Raw genomic sequence first — 23047 nt, forward strand, 5'->3', positions numbered from 1 at the left:
ACTTGGCTTTAAACAGCACATAGTCCAGAGTGAGATTCTCACCATTTTTCTTCCGTAAGGGATTGCTCTGACAAAACAAGGAAGAAGCTTTGTACGCTCCTATTAAAACTTTTACAGAGGGTCCTTGGTATTGTTACTAGCATTCAAGTCAAGTTACTGGCATATTGGACTACACCTAGACCAAATCAGACTTAATTATGTAATGGATGCATATCTACAAAATCCAAAATACTCTTAGTCACATGTCATTTGAGACCAAGCAAAATATCCTGCAGGTTACCCTTTTCTAAAAGCAGATTTCATACTGTGGCTTGCATTCCTGCTCTGTGTGCCAGACTTTATGACCTCTGAGGGAATGCAAATATAAAAAGATGAGCCATATTTGCACCAAAAGAAATAATTAAAGAGAGGAAGGAAATTAAAGAAGAGGAAAATACACTGCAAATTTCAGAAAATCTACCTAATAGTGGAATAAGTGGATTGAGGGATAAATGGTCTCCCAAGAGATAGAACAGAAAGGCTATCTGCTTGGATTAGTACTAAACGGAATGAACAAAACACTAGAAATCACATTGCAAGGAATAATATTGCACTGGCAGGGGAATGGTTGGGATAATCTAATATTACTGTTTACCTCCAGCCCCCCAGAACTGCAGGAGATAGTATCATGGCCAACACCTTTTTATTCTCTCAATTTGTCACTCCTCTACTCTTAAACTCTTTTTTTTATCCTGCCAAGAATTGCTTTTGACATGATAAGAGGACATGTCCAGCCTGAAATGAAGTGAAAAGAGCAGTCCATGAAATATTTTGGGAGAAGCACATGCTCACTGACCTCAGGACTTACAGCACACCTAGTATTTCAGCAGGTATGACTTCTCCAGCAGGTGTGACTATTCTAGTGGGGTGTCTGTATTTTCCTCCTTTGCTATTCAATACCTTGAAGAGATATAAGAGAGGGTTACAGTAGCTTTTGTTGCTTTCATGAACCGTTCTGATTGCTCATCAAACAGCAGTGGTAGTCCTAGAAAAGCTGCTGACAAAGAGAATGTAGGAGACTCATATTTTTGAGTTTTGCTTCTGTTTTTCAAGGGAGCACTCCACTTTGGAAACAGCCTTATGACAGCAGGCCAGAGGGGTGACATACGTGTGAACATATGTCACTGCCCCCCGTGGTAATGTACATGCAAACATATGGCATTGCCCTCCTGGTGCATATTAGCTGTCAACAGACACAGGAAGGACCTTGCCCTGGTTATGTTTTTTATCATCCATATGGTTTTCTATTGCTCCTGATAGCAGATAAATTACAACTACTTCCAAAATCTCTGTCTAATAATAGTTTGTGTTTATGCCAAATATAGATGATTACTCTTTCCCTTTGGTACTTCCACAGAATTCATTGAGAACCAAGCAACATTTTTTCATTGCATTGCAGGACTCTGATTTGAAAACAGAGGGGGGAAAAAAGAGAAGAGTCAGCACACACAGAGCAAATGAGATGAATATTTGGCAGTAAACATGCAGCTTGACCCCTGTGACTTGGAAGGGACTCATCCGCATGGGAAGGAAAAGCCTCCCTGCTACATTGCATATACACCACTGTAGTAAACAGAGAAAATCAGGATAGTGGCCCAAGATGAGGAGACAATGCTTCCATAGAGGATTTTGCAAAATTACATGATTCTATGAAAAACTGAGTTGGAAGGTAACAGAGTTAACTCAGTTAGCATATGAACTCATATTTTTCTAAAGAGAAAGTATTTTGCTAGATATTTTATAATGAAAACTCAACTGGAAAAAGCACAGACCATCTCTAGATGATGATGAAGTTAATACTTTCAAAGACTGGTTACGTGAACTGTGAAGATAAGTGTTGGGGACGATAGAATTCAAAGAGCAGCTAGAAGTGCTTCTACATTAGTTTACTACCTTGTTGACTATTCCAGACATAATCCCAAACCTCTAGGCAGCCACTTAATTTGTTTCAAGAATCAGTCCCTAAAAATGGTCTACACTACAAAGCGTACAAAATGAATGTTTATTAGAAAGCACTACTGTGACAACACAAAATCTGAGAGACAGGAAAATCACACAGCTGTCCTGCCCCCATAAAGTCAAATTCCTTGTCTGCCCTTTTACATCCCAATATCTTAGTACATTGCACACGTGGCAGCTGCCATTTGTTTGCTGTGGATCCAAGAACATGCTGCTTGGCTTAGTGTTTCTGTTGAGAAAGATGACATATTCAATGCACTAAACCAAACAACATTATTCTTGAAAATCAGGTCTTAGTACATTGAAACTCAGGTCTAAACACATCAGTGCATAATTGGACATCTGATCTGTCCTTTCTTGTTTGACTGGCAGAAGAACATCTGCCTCGTAAGATTGGTAGTGGTGCAGACCAAGCTTGCAGAAGTACAAAAGAACAAAGGCAATCGATCATAATACTTTTATATATATATAAAAAAATGTTGTGGGTTTGTGGTACTTCAATTCAGTTACATGATCTTGTTGCACTGAGAAAAGTCTTCCAACATTGCATGCCAGTAAAATACATTTGAATAGGTTTATGCAGAAGCTCTCTAAACAGTTTTTGATGGAGCGTACATAATACAATCAGCATGAAAAAACTCAGCCTAACAAAGTACTCTGTGCTATCAAGAATCATAACAGGAGTTCTTAGGATCATTTGGAAAGCATTTTAGTGGATCAGAACTAGTGTTATTATTTTTAGCTGGATTTGTATAGTAATTGCAAAGAATCAAAAGCTAAGAGTTGCACACAATAGCAAATGCTACATGGAGATAACTATTTCTCACTTTCAGTAGTTACTGAAATAATTTGGTGGAGTCATGCTCAATGACTGTTCCAAACTACCTACATTTGTAATAGTCTAGGAATATTATTAAAAATTATCAAAGAATAAAAATTTAGGGTGCATTGATGGGTTTGTCTTTATCTTTCAGGTGGAGAGAACTTTATGACAGGAAACAACAATAGGTTAGCGTAAACATCTTATTTCGCCTACCTTCATATTTCAGTACAGTAGTTCAATATAACCACATTTCTCCAAAGACTCGTATTCTGTTATTGAAAGGTAATGGTGGGAACCAACTTAAGAACATGTAAAATGCAAGATTTTTTAATCAATGAGAAGCTATTAATTTAACCAAGCCTTCCTGTAATAATATTGAGACAGACTGTCTGCCTGTTTTTACATTATAGCTAGCTTTGCAATCTGTACGGAATCTAATGAGGTGTGTACTTTTTGTGAATATATCAATTGAGAGTGGTCCTTAGGAATCTAATGCTGCCAAAAACTTGGTATCATTCCATGGTTCTTGAGGGGTTGTTTGCTTTCTGGAACAACCAATTTGTTATTTTAGTAGGAGTTCTTGACTCTTGCCACTTACTACATGTAGAACTCATTTAGTTTATCTTCACTAGATCACATTAAGCTCAGACCTAAGTTCAGACTTGATATGATCCAATGGATCAGTGATCTGACAGACCCCCATGTTAAACCATGCTGGTGCACCACTTGACAGGTTCATTAAAGTCATTGTGCACATGTGGCTGTGCAGCAGCAGGATTCCTCAAGTTCCCAAGTAACCTCAGCCAGTAATCTAAGCAGCTCTTGACCTGACATATTTGGAGTTGACTAAAAATTTAAGGCAAAAATTTGAGGTGAACAATCCATTTTTTAAGACTTACAGAAACCAAATGGATCTTCTTAATCTAAAAACGTGCCTTAGTTTAAACATCTTTATCTCACTTTCATGATGAGTGAAAGTCTGATTTCAACAGAATCATCCACAGTTGAAATTCAACAAAGAATTATTCTTTTTTATCAACTGTAGCTTTATCATAGTCAGATTATATTAAAAATTGTTATTAGGTTAGAGGAAATACAAAAGAGAATCTACAGCTAAATATACTCAGATCACTGAAAAATTAAGAAGCTTTTTGCTTGCTGATTTCTCTAATTTGGTTTTATAGTTATTTGATATATTCTTTGTACTGACTTTTTGGTACAGTATCTGAGCGTCTTCCATTAGCACATTAAGCAATACAACTAGTGTCTGAAACATGATATATACTCAAATTTCACTTTGTGTATGGAAAAACAAAGCAAATGTACTGGCATGTGGAAAAAGTAAAATAAGTGATACTTCAATGCTGGACACAGCTGGCTGGAAAACAGGTACTCTGGGGTTTTTTTTAAAATGTCAAGGTTTTACAACTTGTGCTTATCTCACATTAGAAGAAAGCTGGGAAAAAGAGAGAAAAACCACTTTGTGGGTAAGACAGTCTTGCACATTCCATCAGAAGTGGGAGACAAGGATGAAATTATGCCCCTGATTATTGGGGGCCTTGGACTAGAAGATCCTTAAAAGTTCCTTTAAACCCAAACCATTCTTTGTCTGCAAAACTCCATTACTGCAATTCCATGAATATCCTGTATAATAGCCACCAAAATCACTAGAGGTTTTGCTGCATACAGTAATGATGCATCATCCCCAACAGTTTCCTTCTTCTTACGTTCTACTCTGAGAAATGGCACTGGGAAACCATGCTGGAATTGGAACAACCTGCCCTGTGGTCAGTCTTCTCCAGAGGAGTTCATCTCCTTTCCCATGTGCCACCAACACAGAAAAAAACAGGAAAGAGCTCAGTATATATTTAGAAAGGTCACGTGTTATACAGTCTAAAGATGGATCACCTGTTAAATATTGTAGCATAATGATTAGTAGGGGCACATTGTTCTCTTGGTTTTCTGGTGCATTTCAACACCTTTTGTCCTACTCACCAGCTAGCTAGCTGAAATACAATGCAGAATGACTATAGTCTGATGCTTACATCTTCTAACGAAAATTTTAGCTATAAAGTAGCATCTAGTCTTGGGATATTTTATTTTTTTTTTGACTGAAATAAAAGGAAAGATTTGAATTTCTAGTGAAAGAAATTTAAAAATAAAACAAAAAATAAAATATAAAATAAATTCAAAGAAATACTAAAATATTATGTCATTCCACATCCAAAGTAGAACTGATATTGATATATATAATATATAATGCTTAGAAAAATTCATTAATCAAAAATATTTGACAAATTTGGTGTAGTGCAGACTTTTACAATATCCCCTTAGTTACAGTGGAAAAAAAAAACCCTAAACTAAAGCAGGACTTCTGTAATCACAATAGAAATAAATAACAAATAAAAATAGAGAAACCATAACCTATGATACTGTTTCATGGGGAAAGGAGACCTAAGGTGACTGGATATGGATATGTACCCACTAGCTAACAGTTTATGACAAATGAAACATATTTAAGTAGCCTAATTGTCTTTCTGATTTAATAGGATCCAATAAATGGAAACTGTATGGCCAGAATAATGAAAAGAGCACAAAATTTATCTCATTCTGTTGCGTCCTCTCTGTGTTCTTTTGTCCTTTGATTGCACTGGTGGATAATATTATTTTGTTCCCAAGGAAATATGTCCCTTTGATTAGGTTGCAGATATTCTCTCATTTGTCACTGTTCTATCAAGCTATGCCATGTAACAGCAGGAACCCTTGATTATTTAATTGCTTGTAAGAACTCATTAAATCTTACTATCAATCATTGGACATATGGCAAATATCACCCAATGGCATGAGAGGTTTTAACAGTGATCTGTCACTGGGGCATACCCTTTCTTTAGCAGCATAGGCCCTTTGTTTAGTTCTCTGATGATAATAATTTTTAATTAATATTGATTTGTAAAAGAGTGTTCATGCAGTGGCCTTAATCTATGGGTACAAGGATAATCTTCTTACAGGAGCATTTGTAAAACCATATAAATATCCAGGAACCCCATCAAAGAGAGTTTAACCTTTTTACAATGTTTTGTAGATCGTGTTAGTCTGATGATAACCTAATTCAGTCTTCAAAGTGGATACGGCTCATTAAGAAAAACATATAAGAACAAGTCACACAGTAGGTTTTGCATCAACACCTTGATGGGATTCTATGAGCTATCTCTGATGATATAAATGCAAAAGACATTTTTCAAAATACAGAATATTAGCTATAACTAATAGGGGTAGTGACCTGTTCAGCTACTTGTTTTGTCTATAACAAAAATCAAGTCAAAGTAGTGGGAAGCCGTCTCAACAAATGCTGCTTAATTTCATCAGAGATCCTTCAGGCTTAGATGAACATTTACATATGTGGATAGACCTAAAGTAATGAAATCATTTGATTATCACAAAAAGTCCTGCCTGGGATATGTAGATTTTAATATGAGAAAGATTTAGATTCAGCATTCTTTACAATCATAACTGTAGCAACAGCTAATTTTACCTGAGGAGGTTCAAAATTTGTCATGCTCTAAAACTAAATAAACTTTCAAAGATCAGAGTTTACAGCAGTTGACAATAGAACACCTCAATTTTTACAATCATAAAAAGGGTGATATTCATCCATTTTCTTGTGATGACTACTCTTTTATTCTACTGGACTCACAACCTTCTACATACCTTGTTCATTAGTTATTACTTGGAACTTGCAGGAAGCAAAAGAGAAAAGCCCAAACACAAAACTTCTTTGATGATTTTACTTAACAAAAAACTTGCTTTCATCTTTCTTATTCTGGTTATACTGCTATGTAGAGATAAAACCAGGGTATTGAAGTTACTACTTTGTAATAAACTGTCAAAATTCCTTTTCTTTTGAAAATTTTGTGTCAAAAATCTAAGAATAATTGATAAACAGAGAAAAATGGTAACTGGAAGATTTCCATGTCTGAGTCAGGCTTCTATTCACACATACTACCTGTGACACACTGTGCTCTTTATCTGAGGTGTGGCTGCCTTTGTAAGATAACACATCTTGCCATAGCAACAGTTTAGATTTGGGAAGGGTGGGTTAAATTCTAAAATTCTTATGTTATTGGAACAAGTTTTTGGATACAGATCACAGCCGGTGTCAATGTCAATTTGTTTTGTGGTTTTGATTCAGTGGGTGAGCTCTATAAAAGAAGTAGAGAAGTATAAGAGGAGAAATAATATTTGAGTGTATAGAAATAGTAAAGAGCCAGACATCTTGCTTTAACAGAGTGAAAGGACAGCTATGAGAAGTAAGAAAGAGCATTAGAATCTTATTACTTGAGATATGTATCTGCACTTTTAGGTATGGAAATTAAGAAAAGAGGTAGAAAAGAAAAAAGAATTTTGAGGCTGGATTTTTCTGTATCTTAATATTTCAGGTTACATTTTGTTTGTTGAAATTCTGCCTCTACATATTTCTGTGTATTCATCCCTGTTCTGTTAATAGCAGTATTGTGCCAGGCATCTATAATTTGTCTTATGTTACATTGTGTAACGATCATATCATAGTTAAAAAAAAAAGTATCTGCTTTATAGGACTTTTGTTGACTCCCACATTTTGAAACAATTATATTGATTTAAAAATCTATAATAATTATTTTTAAACGTAGTTTCTGAATCTTTGGTTCTTTTTCAAAGAGGATTCACCTATGTCCAAATAGCTGTATGCGTACATGCAGCCTTGAGGACAGATTATTCAGGTGTTTTGTATTCTCTGATAAAGTGAAATCTAATTCATTCCTGTAAAGGCAGTACTCAGTCCTATAACAAGGGGAAAACCTTCATGACAGATATTCAGCTACAACTATTATGTACTTAACGTCATTAGAGCGGTATAAGGGATGTAAAAGAGTCATTTTCCTTTCCTGGAAAACACTATAAGACTGTCTTGAAATTCCTTTAAGCAGTGCTGCCTATGAAAACTATCCCAAGGAGCAAATCAGGTATCATGGCTCATGAGAGAGCTGTTTGGGAAATATTTTGATAAATAAATACAATTTAATTATTATTTTATTTGTAGTTTACGTAAACTTGACAAAGCATTACAGGTAGATAAATCACAAATTCCAGTGTTTTTATAAGCATTTTGTTACCGGGTTTGGTCCTGATTCCTCATTTTTTCCCATGTTGTGACATTGTTGGAATCCTTTTGTGCTTTTTGTTTCTCTTTTCCTGAAGTTTAATAATTGTAAAATGATAATAGTCAGGTGAGGCAATAAATAGATTTTTGCATTGTATTTGAAATTCTGAGCATACTCAGACTCGTTGGCATTTTAGCTGAGAGTTCAGTTCTTATTTCATTTATTGTACAGAAATGGGTCCACCTGACTTATTTCTCTGTAAGATAGTGATAAAGGTTCCCTTTACCAACTGGCTTGAGACTATGCAAGTGAAGTACTTCATTAACCATTCAGAGATACTGGAAAACCTTATTTTCCCAATAAACAGTTTAAACATATGGGCTTCACAGACAATCTATTAACAAGAACTATAATACATTACAGTAATTTCATTACTTCTAAGGTAGGCTAGAGTGTCATTTCAGGAGTAATGAATAATGCTTTAAGGTATCAGGCAGATACCTTAAAGACTGAGATTATGCTACAAAATACAGAAAGTCTTCCAGGAAGCAAATTAATAAGCTTTGCTAAGGGAGCATAGAATAAAACCCATTAAAACCCATTAAAGGAACCCAAACTGTAGACAGAAGGTAAGGAAGGATTGATTTTTTGTAGCTGTAAAGGCAATAGAATGACTATTTATTAATTAAAATTACATTTTATGTATTGTGATGTGATAAATTGTTGACTGTTTAGATGAATTACCTCAGAAATGCACCTAAGTCTATTAACACTGATAAATTATGCACAACTACTTTTTAAATTTCTGAAACAGTCTTCAAAAGTATGCTCAACTTTATTTTCAGTTTTAAGCAGCAGTTTTGTGTAATCATATTCGACATTTAACTACTGCCACTAAAAGCTTCCGAGTCAGAAAAAAAGCGCCAAGCTTTCACAAACAGTTTTAACTCTCTTATTTTTCCCTGTTTTCCTGTTAAATATACATACATGTGAAAAACAAAGTTTTCTATTTTGACAGAATCTGATGAAAAGAAGTAACATACTCTTAGCTATATATTCCCTTCACTTTGTATTTCCTTTAACTTGGGAGTGCTAAAACAAGTAACCTCAACCTGAAAGAAATGCTTGAAATATGAAAATGACATTTTTGGGGTATAAATAAACACAAAGAGAAAACTGAAGGTGCATCTGTATAAATAAATCTTGATATTCTCACACCCCAGAGTTCTGAGAAAATATATTAACGTCTGGAGTTTTTTCTTATAGGATACTAACTAAATCAGTTGTAGGTGAAAAACACTAAATATTTTTTCATAGATGTTGTGTGTCTTTGAACATATAATGTTTTAAGTTAAATATCTTTATTTTTACATATATATGTATATAAATATAGTGACTGTATTCTGATACAGACGTATTCTGTGTACTTACAAAAGTGTTGATACCTGAAAATCAGGCATCTATCCAATACCAACTTAGAAAATTCAACATTATATTTGTCATCTTCTATAAATTTGAATGTGTGATTATGGATATATGGGAGTGAGTGTGCATGTTTGTATGTCTGTCTTGCAAATCAGGCCTTTTTGTCACTTTCTGATGGTGGTGATGGAGGGAGAATAATACTTTTATCTTACTATAATTTCTAAAGGCATTTAAAGGGTTCATTATTTCAAATCAAAGAGCTATTCATATGTTCCAATAAAATGCAATCCATCACAATTTTACATGAGCAGAAGCTTTCAGCTTGTGCATATTTTTTCAGGAAGGCAATTTCAAGCTTATAAACACAAATCACTTCTTTGGGTTTTAACCACAAAACATTTACACAGTACTGACCTACCACCTGCAATATCTCAGTACAAAGCCAAGAAGTAGAGCAGGCAGTACCAGCAAGCAAGGACCTGGAGACAGCATTTTATGTTAGAGCAGACCAGATGCTGGGGCCGTAATTCAGGAATTCTCAAAAGATTGAGAGAGAAAAGGGTGTTCCCCTATGCCTATATCCCTTATCAGAGTGTATATGACATAATAATTAAAATAGTTGTTTGGATGACAGACATATCTGAAGTAGATTTCTAAATCCAGGAAAAAGGACTCTGGAATAAGTTACTTGCCCTTTTTTCTCCCATATATTTGATGATCATGCTTGTGATGTAATTGTACATTGACCAGATGCACAATGGCTGTGGTACCATAGCATCTCTGATCAGTAACTGATTTGGCTCAGTCTGTTAAAAAACCTTTGATGCATAAGGGTGAATCACTCTTAAAAACCAAAGTGAATAAATATTATTAATTCTATTTTACTGGAGGAGAACTGAAGCTCAGAGATGCTTTACTGTTCATCCAAGTTACAATCATTTAAGTGGCTTACTCAAAGATCTGGAGTCAACCAGTTCTGTCCCAGCCTGTCTTAATGTGCAAACATTACTCTATTTTTATTTAGTATTTCCTATTCTGGGAATCCTGAAAGTACAGTGCAGATTCATCTTCCTAGGGAACTGGTATTCATAGACGCATGAATCATAAAATAATCTTTGTTGGATGGGAGATCTGCAGGTCATCTCATCCAACCATCTGCCCAAATCAAGACTTACTTAGAAGCTAGACCAGATTAAATAGGGGATAGTCCAGTCAAATTTTGAAGGCTTTGTTGAAAGTCCACAGCCTTTCTTGACAGCCTGTTCACCATTCTCATTGTGAAGAATCCTTTCCTTGAGTCCCCTTGCAAGGTCTCATGATGCAACTTTTTATCATAGTCCTTTGTCATTTCATTCTGCATTTTGGAGAAGACACTACCTATGTTTCTCCATAATCACCCATTATGTACTTAAAGACAGAAAATGAATCACCTTTTAGCCCTCTTTTTGGAGGGCTAAATAAGTGCATTCTTTCAGGGTGTTGTGTGCTCCAGCTCCTGTCTACCCCAGCAACCTTCTCTGGCTTTGCTCCAGTTTGTCAATGCCTCTCTTAAAGTGAGGAGCCCGATACTGTGGCACTACAGATGTAAGTGGGAATAAACACTTCCTGTGACCTGCGGGCCATGGTCTTGCTGATGCAGCTCAGTATGGGCTTTACCTTTGGCTGTGCACACTGTTGGCACCTGCTGTGCACCAGAGTCCTGGTGTCCTTCCCTGAAGAGCTGCTTTTTAGACAGTTGGACCCCAACTCATACAGACGCAAAAACAACACTTCACCCTAAAAAACAGATACATTTATATTTTGGGAGAAAAAAGCTGTTCAATAGCATCACAACATGGGACCACAGTCTGACAATTGCTAAATATCCTGTGTTTCCCATTAAGATTAAGGAGGATTTCAGGCCCCAAACCTTCAGCTCTTACAATGAAATCAAGTGATTTATAGTAAACAAAAATCACTTTGTAAAAGAAAACTAGAGAGCTTGATACTTATTGTAATGCACACTGATATATTCTTTAGCAGCAACATTGTTTCATTCCAAAAAATCACAGGTCAGCAAATCACAAATTTACTGTTAGCTATCAATTGATTCTGTTACAATGTCCCTAAGATTTATAACTGCCACACTGGATCTTTACCCCTTTCCTGATGTTAAACTGTTATCCTCTCTCCCCCTTTTTCTTCTCTGTGTTTTAATTTTTTTTTTTTAAATTTTTATTTTAGGCCCTTGTACTTTCAGCATTTTGAAAGACTGTATTTATTCTGGAACTGTTAGCAGCTACTGGGTTGTTTACATGATTGAATCATGGTCCAACATGAATATTTTGTGTTATAAAGCATATTAAGGAGCCAACCAAAAATCAACAGGAATGGTTATTCTACAATCTTTTTCTCATTTGATGCTAGCAGATTGTTTCAAAAATTCACATCTTCTTTATAGTGCACAAACTGTCTACAAAAATGGTGGTGGCAGTTGGATTGTTTTCAAAGCACATACTACTCTAACCTTTCTTAATCTAATATACATTTTAAAGTGTTTGCTGTTTCAATTCAATTTGTGCTGCTCCAGCCATGGAAAAGTGGGAGGACAAGGTTTAAAATAATAATAATAATAGTACTTTCCTCTTTCAGACAGTCAAGCACAGAATAGAATAGTTCAGAGTAGGTTGGGAGAAGAAAGAAAACAGGCCCGGATTCACTTTGGTTAAAGTAGTGTCCCATACAGAATCAGTATATTCACAGTAGAGGTTTTGGAACAAGCACACATGGCCCGATAAATAAAAGAAAAAAAGTAGTGATAGAAAATCAAGCTACTTCTATGTTGCAGAACATAGCTGCGGAGGGAGGAGATGAAGAGACAGAGCCACTACTGCTGGAAAGAGACTTGTTGCCATGGGAGCGAGGATAAGGAAAGCTGGTACCCTGGAGGCAGTGACTGAGGACAAGAACAAAAAGGAGAAGGAAAAGAACTTGGAACACTGCACATACAGGGAACAGACTCACACACACATCCCCCTGTATTTTAGGAAGCCCAAGCTGCCTTATTTCCCACCCACATAATCACATGCATGATGGGGCCAAGGCCAGGAAGGCAAAATTTTGTCAGGAGAATACTAAGTACCTGTTCCAGTAGTAGTTTGTTTTTTTCTGACCAGTCTGGAATTTGTAGTTCTCTCTTCCCTTTGAGCTCATTTTAAAATACACATGGTATTGACATGCAAGGTGAATATCCATGCTCACAGTCTCAAATCTTCTGGATCACTAAGGAAAAGACAAAGGCATTTATCTATGGAAACAGAAAATTCACAGTTTCTTCACCTAGCAAGTTGTATATTTTCTCATAGGAGTGCAATGACAATTCTAATACTATAAGAATTTTGCTTATACAGAAAGATAGTTTTTAAAAACCTCACTAAATATTTCTACTGACATTTTTCAGTAAAATATGGTACAAAAATTCAAGCAATATTCTCATGTCATGGGACATTACCATGCTCCCAATGGAGATAAAATTGCTATAGAATTTAACTATGGTATTTTTAGTTTTGAACTAAGTTACTTTAAATTAGGTTGCCATTTCCTTTCTAAAAATGTATTCCAATTTTCCATTTTCGCAAACAGCAAGTATTTTATATGGAAAAGATCAGCAAAGAATCATTTCTCCTCTGCATTTTCCAGGCACAGAGTGTGAAAATGGTTAAATTTTTTTTTTCGCATGCTTACATATCAAACTTTAAACTCTCAGCCCCATGGTTTACCTGCATGATTTTATTCTCTTTCCTCCCAAGTCTGCCTTGTACTCTGTTATTTTATTCTACAGTATGAGCTGATTGTTCAAACTCTGACCAAACCCCTCACTTTGTAACCTTTTTTGAAAGTGTATATTAATAAAAACAAGCAGGAGTTGTCAGTGCAGCAACAAAAAAATAAAACTGCCTGTTATATGCAAAGTGCGTCTTTAATGATGTTTAAAAAGGAGCTAAACATCTCTATGGGAATTCTTAAAACACTTATCTCTTAGGCCCTTATTTAGTTTTGCAAGTCTTTGTTGTTTAACAAGCTGGAGAAATGGGTCATCTAATGTTATATTAATCAGTAAATTAATATTTTAATTTGATTTTCTTTATAGTTGAGATGCTTGCGGCATCTCCAATGTTTTCTCTCTCTACACTGATGTTAAGCAGTATCATTATCATACTGTACCTTGGGGTTGTGAGATAACAGGGTCCAGTGATAGCTCTATTCTTAGGAGAGTGGGAGGTTTATGATGACACTTATACATTTTAAATGGCACATGGAAGCTCTCGTGCAATGAAAAGTCTTACAGCTGAGTCACAGGCTTTTCTGCATTGGGCTTTTCAGTTCATATACTCGAAATCACATGCTTTCATGTCTGAGCAGGTGATACATTTGGCCAATTTTTTGATAAGATCTTTACAGTGTGCTGGAGTAAAAATCTCAGTGATTCAGTTTTTTGTAACTAGTCCTATTTTGAAAAATTTTGATAAGTTGCAAGAGATATGACTATCAATAGATGAAAAGAAGAGAAAATTAAAATGAATTTTTTTTGTTTGAAGTTTAAGTTCCAGTTAAATCTACTTTTCTCAAATATTCAATCAGTCAAAAACAGAAGACTTATTGACACAAGAAGAGACACAAACTTTTATTTAACACTATTAGCTTTAATTACCCTTCTGAAATGTACTTGGAAATTCAGAATTTTGATTAGACCAGGCAAGACTGTCCCTGTTCCTTGTGCATCTTTATAAGAGCTGACAAAGAAAGCTTTCTCTTTTTTCCTCTCTTATGTATGACCTTTAAACAGGTCAAAATAGTGCTAAGATGGAAATGGTTCACAGGTTACTGTTAGGTGGGTACAAAGGAAGACACAATCTTTGTTCCCTTTACCTCCTTAGTCACAATCTGACCTTCTCACCTTCTCCTTTCCCCCCAGATTCAGTAATTGAGGATATTTACTACATCAGAGATCCCATGCCTAGTTCAGGCCCCCTCCCTCTCTTACAAATACACAAATCACACGTCCCAGTGCATGCTCGCTCTGGTCCAATGGAAAGTTACATGTCTGAGTGAAAATATATGCTTGGTGATACCCTCACATACCAAGGTCAAAGCAAATCACATTCACACATTCCATATCACACTTGGTTTAGTGGCCATACCTCAGCAGATGCACCATAGCCATATATGACTGTAAAACAGCCATTACTTTATTGTTTCTTGAGCTTCACTGGCTTTGTAACACAGTCATTCACAAAAATGCATCCAAATGCAGGTTCCGCTTATGCTTGCAATTGGGCAAGTGCAAAATTGGCTCTGGAGGAATGTAGGCATGGTGCCAGTTTCCTTCTCTCCCTCTCTCTCTTTTTTTTTTTTAATTTTTTAAATAACTTTTTAATGTGAAATGACATTTTAAACACTGCATAGCACAGGATTCTGGGTTTGGGGACTGAGTCATGTCTGGCAGCCCTTACTCTCAGTCAGAAGCTTTTTTCCTGTCTCAGAATAGTGGTACCAGCTTTTCAAAAGATAAATCTGCCTGGATTGAGTCAGCCTCGAGGCCAGAAATGTTGTGTGGGCCGTTGGCTGGATGACTGTGCCAGAATGTTTTGAAGTTAAAATAAATGGAAGAATCTAAATGAACGTGCTTATTATTTTAGCATAATAATAGAGTTAATAGATAATCTTACTTTATGAGATCCATGAACATTTTTGTGATGGATCATTGAAAACCTGCGGGAATATTCACATTGCTTTTGATTGGTACTAGTTTTCTCTGAGGAAAGTACTCACTCATTTTTTACAAAAGCCTATAAATAGAATGACAAATGTCTGAATTGGTTTTGAATTAGAATGAAGTTCTGAGTCTCATTCAATGTCAAAAATCCTTTTGAATTCAAGAGTAGGCTTACCTCAGTTTTAATATGAAGGACTTTTCTAAAAGTATGAAACTTCAGAGGTGTTTGGCTTCATTGTGAACATTTCACACATCTCTAGGTATCATGCTGTTAAAGTCAGCCCTTGCCAGTGTCAACAGAACGAGCTTGTTACACATCACTGAATGTTCAGGGACAGGTTTGATGCCCTGTATGATTTTGAAGTCTCATTTTTTGGAGCCTTCACACAAAACAAATAACATCTGTCCTTTGGAAAGTTTCTTCAGCGCCAGAAGCATGAAGGCAATGGACTATATAAGCAGGAATAGCAGCGGTGTCTTAAAAAGTGGTCCAGAGGTGAGCATGCACTGAAAAAAGACAGTCTGTTTAAATTAAACCAAATAACTGAAGGGCTCTGGATACTCTCCCATTTTTACAACACATGTAAAAAACAAGTTAGGAAGAAGTTTCTTCCTTCAGCAACTTAAAAAATAGATTGAAATTCCAATCCTTCTGTCCCAAAAGCACACCAATATTTTCTCTCACTATTGATTATCAATCCACTTTGGTTGAAAACAGTCCTGACTAAGATCAAAATCGCTTTGAAAAGATGACTTTAAACCTGATAAAGTACCAGTACCACTGCACTATGCTATCAGATGGGTATTTTTGGAAAATGAAAGTAAATCAATATTAGTAATATAAACCAGAAATTGATTGATTTTGCCATTAAAATATATAATGGTGAAAGAGTCCATATCTAATTATTTCTGTTAAAGTCTGTAAGTAACATATTAATTAAACTGGATACATGGAAATATTTGAAGACATTTGTAAGACTTACTTGGGTCAACCAATTTTTAAAAGCAAAAGTTCTGCCATTAATAAACTGCAGAAAGATCAGAGCTGTTAAGCAATAAGAATGAAAGTCACACGAAACGATGACTATGAGAAATTTGAAAAAAAAAAGAATTTGCAGTCTCCATCATTCTCTGTCTCCTACAGTCTAATAAGTTAACTTGTACTGACTGGTAAGAGAGGCAATAAAAACTGATAATTCTTTAAATGACACTAATTCCAGGATGTAGGCAAAGCCTCACCAATGCCTTAACATCTATCAAGGACATATTAAATAACTCAAGATAGTGGATTAATATTGTGTAACCATCTTCAGAAATACTAAACCATCCATTCCAACATCCTTACTAGCATTGATCATGAACCATTGAATCAGAACTTTATGTTCATTTCCTTTCATTTGCTTGATTTTACTCTGGGGAATATTTGCATTTGTAACATGTTCCTGTTTCACATCAAACACGCTCTAAAATTACTACCTGCCTTAATGCAATGGTAACTTTGGTGGCCAGTTATTGTCTTCGATAACTATACTCATACCCCACTCCACCCAACAGAGACTGAAATAGCAAAGAAAATGGAAAAAAATAAAAAGGAAAATACAGCCCCAAAAGGCCAGTGATCTCATAACAAAACCAACATAGTGATAACAAATTGGTAAATTTGGAAATTAACATCTAATGTATGTCAATAAAGCTCTAGTAATGGCTTAAAAATAGTTAACCAAAGCACCACCAACAAAATGAGGAATTAGAAAGCACATTAGAGCAATCAGTAAGTCATTTTGAAAAATAATCAAAATCTCTATACAGAACTGAAAACCACTAACTCAATCCTTATTGTCAAGCCTAATGTGATCCAATATACTGTAGTGAGGGAATAGGAAGGAAGTGTCTACACCACATGTTGAATTAAAGTGAATCAACCAGCCATTTAGTTTCATTTATTTAGTAACCTTCATGATGAGATCATCAAATATATTGTCTCCTCAGGAATCATCAAAGGCCAGTATATTGCTCTCTTTCTTCTACCCCTGCCTTTCCAACCTGATTTTTCCATCAGACTGCTTGACCACTTAAATGCATGGGATTTTTTTAGGGGAAAGTTGTTTTTGCTTCCTATCAGAAGAAAAACATACTGAGATATTATGCAAACAGATTAATTTTCAGTCACTCTGAAGGATTCACTAATGGAATTCTGAAGATTAGAGTATCATATTCTTAAGGAGTATTCTTAACAGTCTAGGTTAACTGAGACCAATAGGAAATAATTTGACTGCAAATGGTAGGTAAAAGGAAAAATATTTCCTGTTCCACAAAAGCAAAATCAAACAAGAAAAAAGTATTGATGGCAACACTTTAGCTATAAATCTAGAGATCATTGTATTAAACAGAGAGGACTTCTCTTTTCTCTTGTTTTAGTAGGCAAGTCATCTGCTGTTGGTGTAATTCGTTGTCAAAGGTGGTTCAGATGAACTGTGCTCCTGTTTCTTCTATCTTACTTCCATGACGGCAGCCTAAAACAACCGCCCTACCTGTAGATCTTTATTCTGCAGAGCACCCAAAGGAAGGTGAAATGGATGGCACAATGGGTAAGACTTGTGTTTCCAAAGGCAGTTAGTATAACCAAAAAAATCCATAGAACACAAGCGTCTGAGTCACTCCATGGCTCGCAGGATCCCTTTTCCGCACTATCTGTAAATGACATTGTAAGTTTGCAAGAGCATGCAGAAACCCTTTCTTTGGTCACTGTTGTCCCTTATTACAGTTCTCTGTCTAGGCAACACTGCCTTATTCTGGCTAGTTCCAAATTCATGTGAATATTGCTATAGGGCTTTGTAATGGGACATATTTATATTTTGAAAGCAACAAATGAAATAAGTGCGCTTAGCTTTGGAGTTTCCTTCACCTACTTCAAAAATGCTGGGGTTCATATGTATTTAAAAGCCTAGAATTTTTTTCCCAGCTGTAGAAGCTGGTCCTATAGTAGATACTATCACAATTTACAAATCTTGACTCAACTATATCAGTACATTGTGGTAGGAATATTACTATTGAGACAGTTTCCCTGCTTGGGTGTACACATAATGTAAAAGTAAATTTGCACTCCATGTTATTTCTAATACTCATACTCCCACAAAGCTTGAGATGATATATGCATTGAAATATGAAGGAGATACCTCATACAAGGGATTTTCTTATGTCTCTTTTCATAGGGTTAAACTGGTTCACTACCTGCTTCCATGATAACAGTAATAAAGCCTCAAATGAAAGTTATAAATTATAAAAACATAATAAATATACTACTGGATATAATAATAAATATTATAATAATACCACCATTTAAAGTGCACCGTAAAATTATTGAGAGGTTGCACCAAACATTCTGAAAAGGCAGGAAGCCACAGGTTTAATTCTTTGGTGTTTCTTGGAATAATTCCAGTAGTTTATTTTTCTCCCTTGAATATCTTCTGCACAATTTATTGTAGTTCTACTCAGTAGTAGTGCTGATTTTATATCTCAACAGAGTTGAATTTGGAAAAACAAACTGTTTATAATTTAATCTTTTATCAAAGAAAGTCCAAATATTATTCTTTTAAGTGTAAAATTTCCAGTTTGTGATAGCTGAGGCATACATTATGATCTAAAACACTATATTACTTTTTTCTGTTCCAATATGTCTGGTAAAGATTTTGAGTCCCTGTGAATTTATTTCTTGTTTTCATTGCATATGTAAACAATATATGTACCAAATTTCAGTACATTGGGAGATTACTTTGACAATTCACAATTTGTAGAGCATACCTGCTTGCTAAATCATGTGGGTTTGCTTCTGCTCCCTAAAAAGATTCATTTTTTTTTAAATGTGGAAATAACAAATAATGCTTAGCCAGTAAAAATTAAGAAAAACAATACTCTTTAGATGATTTCTGATTCCTTTCTTCCTCTCATATTCATGCAACAAAAGCTGTTTGAGTAGACATCCACGAACACTAAAATGGAAGAGCATAGGCAGACAGGAAGAATGGCTTTTCAATTGGTTACTTAAAAGTCTTCCATTAGGTGTCAGCTGCTTACATTTCCAAACATTATATCCCACAATAATGAATAAAAGACTTCCTAATAAAAGGAAGGCTTTTTAGTATGAACGTTATGAGTGTCTACTCAAGACTAAGGTTAATTCTGTGCCTTGCATGAGCACTTTGGCTCGCAGATAGAGAGTTTGATTTAGGAATGGGTCACACTCTACAGACATGAAATATCCATCTGTTGTGTGAACAGTCATACTATAGAGTGAATGGAATTTCACAGATCAGAAGAAACTAACTGAGTATTTTGTGATACCCGATCTCTCCCCCACCTGTGGAAACCTATTGAAGCAGCTCTACTTATAAGACATTTGTCAGAATGTTAATTGGAAAAATGACTTCATTGTGTGAGTCATACAGTCACCTCTGTGGACCTCATTAGGTTTAAATGAGCAGACTGAAGGCCAGAGCAATCATTCTGAGCACAGCCATATGTTGGGGAAGAAACTCTCTCAGAAATAGGCTTGTGGCCAACTTTGGGTACTAACAAATGACTAGATGGGAGATGGAGGTCTTGGTGGTAGGAAACACACTGGAAACACTGGCATATGTAACATGTTCCCTTTCACAACAAAGGACAATTTAAAAAAAAAATCTTTTAAAATAGCAAATCCACTAGCTGGTAGGTTTTTAAATAGCTTGCAGCTTTTGAGTTGATACCATGATATTTTTAGGTGGCTGTAGAACATGCTTGTGTGTAGCTGTGGGGTTCTTTGCAGGACATTCCACAGCTCTGGTTTGAAGTCCTTTGGAGCACAGAACTTTTTGGTGGAAATGAAGTCATTCCAGCCTGACTTCAAAAACTAGCAAGGACAATCAAAATAACTATTGGTTGAGTCTGTGACTTTCTGTGAGAATATAAGCTAAATTTGTGGAGATTCTTTTTACCTACATTTGAGAATTAGGTACATCTGGATGAGAGCTTTAGCAGAAAATGGAAACAACTCTGTCCCTCACAGCAGCTAAAGAGTAATCTCCAGCAGCAGAAGTAGTACAAAGAGAGTGACATATTCTACCACTCATTTAATTTTTTTTAACCTGAAAGATTCTGCTATTAGGATATCCACACCCAGAAGTGCTGAGAAAAACATTATTGGAAGATATCTCATAGTAAGAAATCTTACCAGAACAAGTAAATGGAAGGAACATGGGATAGCTATCTTCTTCTTATGTCATCTAAATATAATACAAATCTGCAGTGAGGCTTGAGGTGACTAACAAAGCTTGATTAGCAAACAGGGAACTAAACTCCATATACTTTTTCAGAGGATAACAGTAAGTAATATAGCCATTAATATCTATCTAATAACCTCCCCCAAAACAAAACTATTGAAATACAAGACTTCTATGATTACAGATATGTCTTACACTAAATATATCTATTTTGAAGCTATAGATGCTTTTGGGGGTGTGAAATTCTTGATAGTCTGACCTTTATGAAATTCATGTCAACTACTCATATATGTCTGAACTTCTGAAAAGTATACATTTTGCTTCTTTTTCTCAATTGCTGTGCACACGGTCCTTTTTCTATCTGACCTCAAAATAAATAAGAATAAAGAAAACATTTTTAAAAATTGACAGCTTACTACAACTAAGTAAACGTGAAACAAGAAGCTTTTAAAAACTAACAAGCTACCAAAAAGAAGACTGAAAATCTTGTCATTGTCATCATCTCTTGAGAAACTGAATTGTATCTACTCAACTCCACCTTCCCGCATGATGAAAGATAAATCTAAGACATGGCCTTGAGGTATCAAGCCCTCCAAAACCCTGTCCATGCAAGTTGTGTTCTTTCAACAGGTATGCTTTGATTTCACATAGTGTCATAATTGGAAACACAGAGATGAACAGCATTTCACAAAAATGGTCATAAAATCTTATGCTCACATACAAAAAGCAACCAAGTCACAACTTACTTGTAGCAAAACAAGAGGATAAAAACTCCTTGGTCATTGTGAAAGCTCTCACATCCAACAAACACATGGTGCTTTTCCCATGTACTCACTCAAGAGACAGAAAATATGTCCCTAAAGCACAGAACTTAGTTTATAACACATGCAGTAACCTGGGTATCTGCATCAAAACACCTAAAATTTAGAGGTACTTACCCTGGATTCATTAATAGATTTGGGATTCACAAGGCTCACGTAGTCTTTATTTTATTAAAGTTCTATTCAGAAATTTTAAGCAACTATCAATTTACAAAGCACTTTTAAGGATGTTTTCTCTTCCTATGGTTGGATGTAAACATAGACACTGCTATATCACCAATATGACTAATCATTATTACCGAGCCAGGTACACCTTTCTATTCATATTCATCTTTAAAGAAGTATCACAACGAAATCTTCAAAGCAAACGTTGTCATCTGAAAATTCTTTCTTCCTTTATTTGAAGTCCCTTTGCACTTAAAGGTGCTGTCTATTGAATATAGTCTGGCACGCACAGCTGCTTTCACTCTCAATGTTTCCAATTTTGAGCTTTTTCTAGAAAGCCAGCCAAGGAAGAAACAACACTGAAGTTTATGTGAACCAATTATTCTCCGTGTCAGCACTACTACATTATGGTGGTGTAATTCATTTAACCACAGCCTATGCAATCCCTGTGGATAAACAAACTCTTTGTCCTTTGTGTACCCACAAATTCCTTGTTCTTCCTCCCAGTGTCTAACTTCAGGTCCATCCTTAAATTATGAACTTGCAGAGCAATGTCTCCTTCCTTGAAAATAATAAAACTATATGCCAATTGTTATTACCATGTAAAAAATTAATTTTTCATAATCATATTAAAGAAAAATGTAAATATCTGCATCGTAAAATTTTGCTATTATTAATTAAACTTTGATTCAAAACCAGCACTGTCTTCTCTATAAATTAATATCCATATTTAATATTTAACAATTTCTTTCAGTAATCAGCAGAATTCATGGAAAAGACTTGCTTGATTGTCTACAAACGGTTGATTACTGGTACAGCTTGCAGTTTATTTAGTTCTATAAAATGGAACTGTGGTTTGAACATTTTAAAACACAGGTTCATGTATGTTCAATATTCTGTTCAGTTACACTCTTTGCCAATATTTCCTCCAACTACACTAACACATTCCAACTGCCTTTTCATAAATCCATCTTTCTCATTTATCTTTTTTGTCCACTTGGCAAGAAATATCCATAATGATGGCTCTTTTCCTAACCTTTTATTATCAGATAGGATAAAAAAGCTACATAAAACACCTGCTTCTCTGAGGTACGGCTCAAAGTTATTTGTTCCTCAGCCTGTGTCACAGATAACAATCCAGAAGGTACTTTTCAGTTTGTTGATTAGACTACTGGTAAGTTTGCATTTTTCTGAATAAGCCTCTGCTCACTGCACTGCCTCTGTACTTCCAACTGTCTATACTTCCAACACTCCATTCCAGTTTTAGCACTCTGTTGTTCCAAGCTCGTGAACTAAATGAAAGCTTCCATTCCATGGAGCAGTAAGACTTCCCACAAAGTGGATCAGCTGTTAGAGACCAGCCTTTACAAATATTTGGGCAAGTCTTGCACTGCATCAGATACAGAGAACAATACATATACGCAAGAGTGAACTCTTGTCTCTGATTGGACGTTTTTCCAGCCTGATTGTTGTTTCTACCAAATTTAAACAAATAAGGAAATGGAATGTAAGAAGCTAGAAATACATGCACCATCGAGAAAATTAAATGTTTCTTCCTGAATTGCTAATATTTTTCATATAGCATTTGATATTTTAATTCATTATTAGTTACACTGTTAAATTGACTGGAAATATATTGCTTAATAATGCTATTGTAAGGGCAA

The 23047-nt window shown here is 35.4% G+C and overlaps 1 long non-coding RNA gene across 3 annotated transcripts in view; it reads right to left on the reverse strand.

Annotated features, from left to right (window-relative positions):
• Positions 1-866: 866 nt before the first annotated feature.
• LOC136289928 (uncharacterized) overlaps positions 867-23047 on the reverse strand; it is a 33639-nt gene continuing 11458 nt past the window's right edge. The window contains exons 2-5 of one of the 3 annotated variants that reach the window (XR_010720909.1): positions 15315-15646; positions 12506-12645; positions 11041-11160; positions 867-939 (exon numbers count right to left, since the gene is read on the reverse strand). This is a non-coding gene — a long non-coding RNA (uncharacterized lncRNA). Of the gene's footprint in view, positions 940-7931; positions 8051-11040; positions 11161-12505; positions 12646-15314; positions 15647-23047 lie in introns of those variants that run through there. The other 2 variants (XR_010720902.1, XR_010720907.1) reach the window with 2 other exon arrangements.

This window comes from Chamaea fasciata, unplaced genomic scaffold (assembly GCF_029207755.1).
Source record: "Chamaea fasciata isolate MVZ Bird 193981 ecotype frontalis unplaced genomic scaffold, bChaFas1.0.hap1 SCAF_1, whole genome shotgun sequence".
In the NCBI taxonomy this organism is placed as follows: domain Eukaryota; kingdom Metazoa; phylum Chordata; class Aves; order Passeriformes; family Sylviidae; genus Chamaea; species Chamaea fasciata.